We start from the raw sequence: 9,510 nt of genomic DNA on the forward strand, positions 1-9,510 counted from the left end.
CATCTAAGCTATGAGGTTCCCCTAAAGATCCCCATCTAGGTAAAAGTCCTTGAGAAGGACATCTCCATCCAGGTCATTTCATGACATGGTACACCTGTCAGCAAGATATTCTCTTCTTCAGGTACAGAATTGCTCAAGTTGAATGCCTTCGATCAGGTCACTGAAATTGCCATCTGGTAGCTCACTGAATCTTCAAAGCTGAAACTCAAGTCACCATGGAATAAGAGCACTATCATCACTTCAGGGATCTCCAAGACCGCATGCTCAGCACCATGATGTTGCCCTGATGCAGAAGTATGTACTCTACACAGACAGCAACTGCCAGGATGCTCTGTGTGGCCTGAGTTCCACAGAGGTAACTGTGCTCTCTGTCTTCCCAGTGGAAAATGAGCCAGGCTGGGTCTCATCTGCCCTGGAGACCCAGAAGAATGATCCGGACCCCAAGGCACTGGAGAAGCATCCTCTGGGAAGAGCATGTGGTGGGCCAACCCTGCTTGCACTCAATGGGGACGAGCTATCCGAGAGCTCCCTGAGCATCTCACAGTTCAGTTTTGCCAAGAAGTTGCAAGAGGAATTTTAAGGAGGAGTGCCAAGATACTTTTCTGCTGTTGGCGCCCACAGAAAGACCCAAGCATGAGTCACTTACACAATGACTTTATGTTCTTGCAGTATCACAAAAGCACCTGGAAGAAGGGGGCCACCCTCACTCGCTGCTGAACAAGAAAGTGCTGTCCAGGCATTAGGGCAAGAGTGTCATGAGTGCCATGAATGGGTCCCCTCTGGACTCCTGCACATAGGCCACTTCATTCCTTCCCTGCAGCTGGCAGAGGGGCACCTAGGAACTTATCCTCACCAGGATGGAGCAGGAGTGCCAGCTGCTTCCATTTGCACACTCTTCCAGCTTGTTTTTTTCCCAAAAAACTAGTGTTTTGATGGGAAAGAACAATGTGAGTCTCCACCAGGAAGCATTCCCCAAAGAGAACTGACAAAGTCCAGTTTGCCACCAGAATCCCAGAAGGACCTGCATTCCTCACTAAACTTTGAGGTAATGGTTATGAGAAGAGTTCCTTGCAAGAGAAATACCCCACTCAAAGGGGCCTGGGAGAGACATTTGGAGATTCTATTTTACCCATGCAACCCTCTAGCACTGTGCATTTGGGGCCCATCTCTGGACCTTGTCAATGGAAGGTATGCCCCTCTGAGCTGTCACTGTGAAAAGAATGGAGGGGTCACATCTCCTAATTTGCTGCTTAGAATTAAAATGTACAACTGGCCCTGAGGACAGGGAGGTGGAACACAGGCTTGATTTTTGATAAAGAAATTATGATAGAAATTGATGAAATGCTTTGAGAAATGCTGATGTGGTGCTTTCATCTTCCTCTGCCACATCAGAAGCTCAGAACACCAGTGGAACTATTGACGTGTATTTCCTCTCCATGTGGTGCAGTTACTAGACTACAGTGAACGAGTCCCAGGAAGTTGGGAGCAACTGGTGACAGTTGTAAATACACACACACACACACACACACACACACACACACATTTTTTTTTGTCAAATATTGTCTATAGCCAAAAGAAAGTACTTGTAGTGGTTTTGGAAGAAATTATTTTGCATCTCAAGTGTCTGTTTAGGAATAGGAATTTATTAACAAAGGGTTCAAACATGGGAAATTCTATTGATGGGCTCTTTAGATTTCTTCTGTGATTTCCTGACCACATTTTGGGGCATCCTGGTTTTGGTTTTCAGTGGGAAAAATAATAAACTTGGCACGCGCTTTTAAACCCTGCTTCCCTCATCTGTATGCCTATACTTGGGTCACTCAGTTTCCATATTGCTCAACTCCTCTTGAATGTATAATGCCAGCAGACATGCTTGTTAAAGAGTGACTGTCACTGGAATGATATGTTTTGACCCTTTAATGAGATTTGATTTCTTCCAGGATGATTGGAAAGGCTGTTGTGACCCTGATCTCTGGCAGATGGGTGAGTGGGTTTATGCCTTCCTGAGGCTTCATTAACCCTTCACTATGTATTTCAGGGTAATGGAGCCATCAAGGAGCAAGACCTTTTGGGAAAGCCAAAACTGAAGAACTTTTTTTCATTGTATATTTGACAAAGAGATTTAAAAACTACATTGGAATTTCACTTTCAAATGCACATTAAAAAATTCCTAGGTCATCCCGGAATTATCAAGTTATTTTAAAATGAATTTTTAGCCACACTTTTTTAGGGAGTCTGATACTGAGGGGCACTGAGTCACATATCCAGTCCTATTTTGAATTTTATGTAGAGGCAGGGTCTCAGAGTTGCTTATGGCCTCATGGACCCTCAGGCTGACTTTAAACTCTCGATCCTTCTGCCTCAGCCTCCTGAGCCACTAGGATTACAGGCCTACACTCACTGTGCCTGGATTGCATTTCAATGTGAACCGTTGTAAACTTCTGTAATATATTAATAGTAAGTTAGTCCCCCCTCCAAAAACAAGAAAGAATGAACAACATGTGGCAAAAATACTGTACTGAAACAGAATTCCTTATACTGATTTTCCTTGAGTTTTAGGGAAAGGTATCACCAACATTCTCTAAAACTTAATTATCATTAATGTAAATAGTAACATATGACCTAAATGAAATAGAAATTTACAAAACTTCATTTTACATTGACTCAGTCATTAAAATGGTGTTTTACTATGTTAGAAATGTTTCCAGTCACTGTTAAATAAGAGGATATTGTCAACATTTTCCACAAAGTCCTTGAGTCTTAAAATAACTCATTTCTAAGGATATAAATAAGTCACAAACTAAGCCTTAAGAGATGAATTTAAGAATCACAAAAGGCATGTGTAGTACTACCTACCACACTGGGAGACCCTGAATATAATATTATAACCCATTAACTGTGTATAATTATCTAATTAAAATCCAATCTCTGCTTTAGTCTCCATGTATAGTGAAACACTCAGAAAACTGTGCCTGATTCATGGCTTTTTTTTTCCTGAGTGTATGTACTTAGAACAGCAACTGACACATGATAATTGCTCATTAAAAATGAGCTCTCATTGTTATTGCCATTTGTTATTATAACTACTGATTATTTTGGTGTATTCTGTATAAATACCCAAGATTTTGTGTTCAAAGAAGTCATAAGCAATAACAAACATTTGTTAATCATAAAATAGCCAATGTCTGGCAAATTATGTACGTAACTTTTACCCAAAATATTTCAAAAATTCTTCACCTACACGTTAAGTGATTTTTTTTAAAATCGGAGAAATGTTTTGTATACTCTAACATTTGTGTGTATTTCAAGTGCTTGTATACATACCTTGAATTTCAATATTTTTTTATTTGAAAGGGAACCAATGATGTCATGGTAAAGACCTTCATCTTAAAAGTGCCATCTTAAATGTGTACCTGGAAGTGGACTGATTTTAAAAATTCATTTGAGTAGTTGAGTAAATCTCAATACTATTCCTAGAAAGTGATATGGAGTTATTCCAGGCACAGAACACACAGACAGAGATGTATGTCTCATCTATTAAACCTTTATGCCATTGCCACAAGTAAAAGTAAGTAGTGATTGGTGCTCAAGCAGTGGTTCACTGGCAAAGATAAAATCAACCATCTGCTTTGGAGAGTGATTTCCTGTATGCTGATCCCTATCTGGCTTCTTTGGAGAATGAGCTTGCTCATTAGCTTGCTGTCCTGGTCCTCCAAGTGTAGAATTAATAGTTTGGCAAGAAGAAAAGCAATTGAGTATGAAGCCACCACTGAGTTCAGATTCATGAAGTTGGCAAAGACCTTGAGAGTAAATTTTTAAACCCCTTCTTCTTTATTTATATCTTTGATTCATTCTTAATTAAAATAATAACCTCAAAGGAATTAAAGAATTAGAAATACTTCTTTATAACACAGATATGTACTTGTGACCCTCAGTATCACCACAAACTTGTACACATTGGAAAAAAGAATAGAGATGGCAACACCCAGGATTGACATATATGATTTAAGATTTTTTGCATGGAACTTAATGAAGCCCAAAAACATAAAATAAAATACATATGGAGTTTCCCTATTTGAATGGGGTGAAGATTTTATATCATTCACTCCCCCACACTACCTCAGGGCATCCTTCAGGGTTCCTGGGGCTGAAAGTGTCAGTCTGAAATCCCTGACTGAGGAAATTTGTTGAGGAAGAGGCAGAGTCCTCATTACCTCTTGCCTTTTATTTTAAAATAAGGAAAAGGTTACAAGGATTCACAAGCAAGTTACTATAAAATATAATTTAGATCTATATGAATTTTGTTTCTTCTCAACAAAATGTTGAGTTTATATCTGTTTTCGTAAAAGAATTAGGAGTTTTTCTGTTTTGGTGAAACAGTTATTGAAGTTTTTCCTAGGACTACTGGTTAGAACATTGAGTCTAGGGTATTTATCCGAGAGAACCATGATAGAGAAGGGTGTGTTTACCTATGTGAAGGTGATTGTGTTTAGTAACCTGGTGCTTCCCTGCTAATGACACCCTCACAGATTGTTCTAGGATTAATACAATAGTAAATACCTGTACAGATTGTCTTAAAATCAGGAGCATATCTGATGCCCCACAAAATGTATTTATCAAGTGAAAATTAAAGGTAGACTATATTAACACTCTAAAGTAAAACCAAAGTGCAACTTTCCACAACATTTATCTTCTGACTAACTGGCCCTCAAAATTCCTGAGATAACTAACTAATAAAGATAAAAGTTAAAGAAAAAGTAATAACTCACTTACAAAAACTTATAAAAATTAAAGGGCATTTTGGCTCATAGTTTTGGAGGTTCCAGTCCATGATCAATTGGCCCCATTGTTTTGGGCCTGGGGCGAGGCAGCACATCATGGTATGAGAACATGGTAAAGCAAAATCAGCTATATCACAAGCCATGGAACAAAGAGGAAGAGGAAGAAATGGGGTCCCATAATCTCCTTCAGGGGAACACCCCATGACCTCAGGACTTTCTACTAGGCTCCTCCACCTAAAGACTCCCAAGGGCACCATCCTAGGGACCAAGTCTTTAACACATGGTCCTTTGGGGAATATTCCAGATCCAAACGATAGCACTATGCTAAGTGTGAAATTTTTATAAAGTATAAAAATGTATAAGTGGAACTCATACATTGCTGGTGAATGTGCAAATTGGTGCAGCCACTCTGGAAAGCAGTATGGAGATTCTTCAAAAAACTTGGAATGGAACCACCATTTGACCCAGTTATCCCACTCTTTGGTCAAAGGACTTAAAATCAGCATACTACAGTGATGTAGCAACATCAATGTCCATAGTTGCTCAATTCACAAGAGCTATATTATGTAACCAACCTAGATGCCCTTCAATTGATAAATGGATAAAGAAACTGTGGTACATATACACAATGGAATATAGTCATATAGAAGAATAAAATTATATATAAAATTATATAGCCATAAAGAAGAATAAAATTATGACATTTGCTGTTAAATGGATGGAGTTGGAGAATATTATGCTAAGTGAAATAAGCCAAGCCCCCAAAATCAAAGACTGAATGTTTTCTCTGATAAGTGGATGATGATATATAAGGGGAGTGGGTGTTGTGGGGCAAGAGAAGAATGGAGGAACTTTGGATGGTATAAAAGAAAATGGGACTGGAGGGGGTGGGAAAAGGAAAGACAGTAGACTGAGACAGAGAGTATTAATATATGCATATGAATGATTACCCCATTTGTGTATAATGAATCAAAATGCAGTCTGTAAAAATTAAAATTAAGAAAAATAAACAACAAAAAAGTATAAGTGGAAGCTAAAAATATGATTTTTTTTTCCAAAAAGAACAATACAGGAACTCCTTATCTCAAATAGAAAATGTGTACCTTCAAGTATGCTGATGACCATCAAGAACCTGCCCTTTACAGAATTTGTCCCATTCTGGAAGTTTCTTCACACTTTTTGACTTTCCAAGCCCTACTAAATTAAAAGAGTAGGTTGAATCTACTGAATTCAATGGCAGTGGTGGTGATGGTGGCACATGCAGATTGAATGAGGTCTTTTATTATGGAGTACCACTTCTTAAGGAAAGTGAGTGACCACAGTTCTGGAAAACTAAGTGATTTGATGACTCAAATAGAGCAAATGTGTGCTAGTTAACATTTTTCCCCTAAGAAAAGTATTTAACTTACAAGAGAAAAGGTTTATTTTGCACACCCTTTTGGAAATTTCAATCCATGACCCATTGGTCCCCATGGACCCACAGTGAAACAGCAAGCACATCATGGCATGGAGCATGTGGTTGAGTACAAAAAGGAACAAACACACTACCTGTATATTAAAGAAGGTTGAATGAAACAAGATAAAAGAAACAAGTTAGACCTGGAAAATTTTCACTAGAAAAATATTCCCACAAAATATGAAATTTGTGACACATCATGAATTTTAAAAGAGAAAAGCAACTTAATAAATTGATCACTTTGAAAAGGAGCTCAATGCAAAACAAACAAAAACAATCACCAAAAATCACATATGTAATAGTTTAGGAAATTATAGTAAGACAATAGGAGGAATATGTAGAGGCAAAAACCTGGCAGAACTTAGCAAAGATGGCAACCTGGAAATAAAGATTACAATGAAACAGCACAGGGAGACAGGTTCTGCTGGGATCAAGGCAAGTAACCACAGGATGGGATTGTGGAAAATTAGTGAAATTAAATGGAAATGAACTAAGGTTTATAAAAGATTAATAGTCCGAGAGTACGTAAAATGTACCTAAAAAAATGAAACTGCCAATGTAATACTACTTTAATAAATAAAAAAATTAAAACTTTCCATATGTTAAAGACAGGACTACTGAGATTGAAAGGATCTACTCTGTTGCAGGAAAAATTAACACAGAAGGATTTATATTAAGACATATCCTAGAAAAGTTATTGGACTTTAAAGGTATTTATACATATTTTTGACCCTGGTAGCAAGATCATTACCTTAGGTTTTGCTCCAACAATACTCTTAGTAGGTAAAAAACATATTTGAATAATGTCTGCAGTATGTGACCAAATAATTTTATACTCACACTACTGTCAAGTCAAAAAGCAGAAGACAAAATTTTGAATATGAAAAGAAAAAATTTTAAGTCTCTTATGTAAGACTTTGGTTCCCTATCAATTGTGTGTTTTAGTGCAAATAGGCACAAAATAATGTAATTAATAAAATAAATGTAATTGATATATATTGAATTCTATACACTGAAAGCAGAGAATACACTTTGTCAAGTATCTTTGCAAAAATCACAAAAATTGACCAAATACAAGGTCACAAAGAAAACATCAAAAATGTTCTCAAAATTAGAATGAGTACAGAATACTTCTCTTCACAAAGTAATTCATTTAGAAATGGGTAATAAAACTAGAAGAAAAAATTCTGCCATAAGGAACTGTTAAAATAATCTTTCTTGTGCAACTTTCTCATTAGGTTTAGATTTGAATAATATTTTTTAAATGAAAATAATTAAACTACTACATACCACAACCTACAGGATAGAGTTAAAGAAGAATTCTGGGGAAATTTCAAAGGTTTAATATTTATATTAAGATAACAGAAGAAAATAAAGCACCTTGTGTAGTTTTTTTAAGTAAAAATTTAACAAAAAAATATAAATTATGTAGAAAATAATTTCAAAATGCTAATGAGAAAAATGTTTAAAGTCAGTTTTAATAAATTAACAAATGCACACCTGATAGAAATACAAAATTACAACTGAAAACCAAAGATCATTTAACAAAAGATGGTCTGTGTTGTACATTTTTATTGGTAGGACAACTTATTAAAGTAACAAATATGAAAACACATTTTGCTTTTGTTAGAAAGCAAGTACTATGATAGGAAAGAGTTAAGAATACCTGGAAATAAACCACCTGTGGAAATTCAGTATATGATACAGTCCACAGCAATGTGACAGACAGGGGTGCTGTTTATCCACTTGTGTGTGCATGTTTGTACAAGCATCAGAAACCAAAGGCATGGACCCCAGAAGCAAAGTCTGACAGGTTTACCCTGTGAAACATGCTGGATCACAATCACAGACTACCCAGCATGGGGAGGCGGTCTGGGTACAGGTCTGCTATTTTCTTGGTATGGGATTTCCTTACCAAGTTGCGGGTAATCATACAAAAGTTTGAGTTTCTCTTAAGATAAACACCCAGGATTACTACAACCAGAAAGCCTGTGTTCACTATTTTACAAGGACAGCTGAGCAGCTCTATAAAAACAACAGAAAGTTCCTTTATTTTAATCTGGTTATTCGCCCAAACATCTAAGCAAGAAAAAATTCAGTTAATGGAGCTTATTAAATTACTATAAAACATTCCTTCATCTATAAAACATTTCTTTCTTCCTAAAATTAAACATTTTTTAAAAAATGTCTTTTTGATAAGCAACTCCACCACCAGTCTCTGGTATCGAATATTGAATATTGTTTAATGCTGCCGTTTCTGGGAATTTCATAAGGGTTAGACCAAAACCAATTCCAAGGGTTTCTGCACTCATAAGATCCTTCTTTTCATGAAGAGTCACCCTCTTTAGATGCACTATGAGGTATCAGAGGGTTTCCAAGTGAGCAGGTGACAGGAGTTTCAGTACCTCAAGAAGGGTTTCCAGTTTCTCATCAGGATCCATAATTTTGGCAGACTCTATGAACTTAGGGTGCGCATCATATGCGATGAGTGGAATTGGTAAATCCTTAAAGTACAGTTTAAGTGCACCAGTGATAATGCTGCAATCTTCAAATGCATTCACAGAAATATCTGCTTTCTTGCCATCTCTGTCAAATGTCATTTGACATCTTCAGTAGGTCACTAAATCCTGATACTCCATATAGTTCTTCAGAATTGAGAACTCTAGACTCCATCTTCTGATGCACTTGTCCACAACCATTGATCACTTAATGAAGTGGGCTTCCAGCATTGTCCTAAGATCACAGTTGTACACCTTCTTCGCATGCTTCAAGTCTTGCTTACAGTCATTTGGGACCATCTTGGAACACTGCTTATGAACATTCAAACCACAATCTGCACATTTCACTCCCTGAGCAATGAGGACCTACATGAAGTTGGCACAGTATTCACACCAATGTGATCCTCAGAATGTATGGACCTTGAAATTGTGACCCTTTTCATAGTTTGGAATTTGCTCATTTTCATTCAGAGCTGCTCTTCTAACAAGTGATGTCAACATTTTCTCTGATACCCCATCCTGGTATGCAGCATCTCTCTCATCATTTGTCTCTTTCAGGACTGCAATGTGTTTTTTGTTTGCTGAATCTCTGTTTAAGATTGTGTGTCCTATGTGCTCATAAATTGGATTCATCATCATCTTGGCAATGTATTCTGCTGCCTTGGTTTCAATATAGAAAGTAATCAAGCCAGCCATCAGCCACTGGATCATGGATGGACTCAATGTGTTTCTACCCAAAAAAGTGTTTGCCATTGTAGTAGAGTCTTAAGTTTTT

General features: G+C 37.1%; 1 pseudogene; it reads right to left on the minus strand.

Moving 5' to 3' along the window:
- Nucleotides 1-642: 642 nt before the first annotated feature.
- On the minus strand, nt 643-9,171 carry LOC124974268 (N-chimaerin-like; annotated as a pseudogene).
- Between the last annotated feature and the right edge of the window lie 339 nt (nt 9,172-9,510).

This window comes from Sciurus carolinensis, unplaced genomic scaffold (genome assembly GCF_902686445.1).
Source record: "Sciurus carolinensis unplaced genomic scaffold, mSciCar1.2, whole genome shotgun sequence".
In the NCBI taxonomy this organism is placed as follows: Eukaryota; Metazoa; Chordata; class Mammalia; order Rodentia; family Sciuridae; genus Sciurus; species Sciurus carolinensis.